Source organism: Lactuca saligna, chromosome 1, assembly GCF_052625555.1.
Source record: "Lactuca saligna cultivar CGN05327 chromosome 1, ASM5262555v1, whole genome shotgun sequence".
Lineage (NCBI taxonomy): Eukaryota > Viridiplantae > Streptophyta > Magnoliopsida > Asterales > Asteraceae > Lactuca > Lactuca saligna.
Window position 1 is genome coordinate 94323222 of NC_136417.1, and position 1964 is coordinate 94325185.

Sequence of the window (1964 nt, forward strand, 5' to 3'; positions counted from 1 at the left end):
CTATAAGGCTTTAAGGAAACAACAGTTTTGTCATCAGACCTTGGACTCGTCGAGTCCATTTGAGGGACTCAGCGAGTCGTGTCGGGTTTAGCTGAACTTGAATCTTCTGTCTTTTCTGGATGCACCTTAGTTGAGACCTTTTTTGAAGGGGTCAGAGGAGTGAAAGTTTCCCAAAAACCAGTTGTTATAGCATTCACGTTCTCCATTCGCGGATTATTCTTAGTTTTACTTGGAACTTCACCCGGTCTTCTCTTGTTCACATCCAAGTCACAATCTTTAGTTAGGTGAGGTCCCCTACAATTTTCACATCCTACCTGGATAGCATGGATTGTTTGATCCATCTTCGTCATTCTCCTATCTAAACTGTCTAGTTTAGCCATCATTATCGCCATGCCATCGTTAACCGTGTTCACTACCCCCTAATTACTTCATTACATGGGTTGTGGTATTCTCTAGAATGTTTAGAGAACTCTTCAATTAATTCTTTGATCACCGGGCGTGCCTTCTTTGTGAGCAGGCCTTGCGAGTCAAGTAATTGCCTTGTTGTAACATTAACCCCATCATAGAAGATGGAGACTTCTTGTTGGCTATTAAGGTCATGGTGTGGGAAATTTCTTAGTAGACTTTTGTACCTCTCCCACGCCTCATAAAGGGACTCTCCGGGTTGTTGTTCAAAGTTAGCAATAGCCTTCTTCAATTTGGTTATTTTAGAAGGTGGGCAAAAATGGTCAATGAATTCTTCTTTCATCTTAGCCCATGTGGTGATGGATCCGGGAGGGAGTGACTTGAGCCAATTTTTTGCAGCATCCTTGAATGTAACTGGAAGCATGCGAAGTACCTAGGTCTCGTGAGGCACATTTGGAATATTAAAGTAATCAATTACATCATTGACTTCATCCAAGTGTTTATAGGCATCTTCGTTATCTTTTCCATAGAAGGGAATCTCCTTTAGTTGAGCAAGTATGTGACCCTTTAGTTCGAAAGTAGCAGTAGCAAGAATCGCTGGTTGCACAAGTCCCAGGCCGGTATCGTCACACATCTTCTTCTTCCATTCCCCCATGGGGACTTCATCGATGTTAGCCATGATAATGGCTAACTCGTCGCCGAAATCGAAGTCGTTCCCGAATGTAGGTTCTTCCTCTTCTTCGGTTTCGTATTCGGTGTCCTCTTAAATCGGGTCTTCTATTGTTATAGAGGCGTTAGAAGCTCTTGATTTGCTGCTCTTCTTCTTGTTGAAAACGAATTTTAGATTCTTCAAAGGCGAGTTTTTGAAGAAGTGGTTTCGCCAACGATTTTTCCTTTGTTCTTCTTTAAACTCCGGATCTTCAAATGGATGAACCAGTGGAGTGTTAGATTCTCTGGTCATGAAACGACTACAAACAAAAAAAGAAAAACACGTAAAAAGAACAAAAATAAAATAAAAACTAAAACTATAAACAGTGACGGACTCGCCGAGTTGACTCGAATGCACTCGGCGAGTTCAAGGCAAAAACAGGAATTTATCAAAACCTATCCTAATTTCTAAATTACCTAAAAAATTAACTTTGTGCAAGAAAAACTCACACAAAGGATCGATAAAATTAGGAATTAGACTTAATTTTTGAACCGTTCCCCGGCAACGGCGCCAAAAACTTGTTGTGTGTAAAACCAACTAGTTTTAATGCTACTTATAAAATGTAAATTAATCACACAAAAGGCAGTGAACCTGTCTATTGGTGGTATAGTTTTAGTAAGAAGGGTATCGAACTTAGGGAACGACAATTTAAACTAATTACTAAAATTATCTAATAGTAACTAACAAATAATAAAAGATATGGTTTTCTCTAGTTTTGCAAGACTAGACACTTACTAACTAATAACTAATTAACTAGAAACTAGGAAAGCAAAGATTCGACTAAATTCAATAATGAAAGAAACTTTTGTTTAGGTTCAACTCAATTGATCCTATGGTTGATTTTATGGTA

General features: G+C 38.8%; 1 non-coding gene across 1 annotated transcript; it reads left to right on the forward strand.

Annotated features, from left to right (window-relative positions):
- The first annotated feature begins 593 nt into the window (after positions 1-593).
- On the forward strand, positions 594-700 carry LOC145028026 (small nucleolar RNA R71). The gene has a single exon (XR_013675784.1). It is a non-coding gene; the product is annotated as a small nucleolar RNA R71 (small nucleolar RNA).
- Positions 701-1964: the final 1264 nt, after the last annotated feature.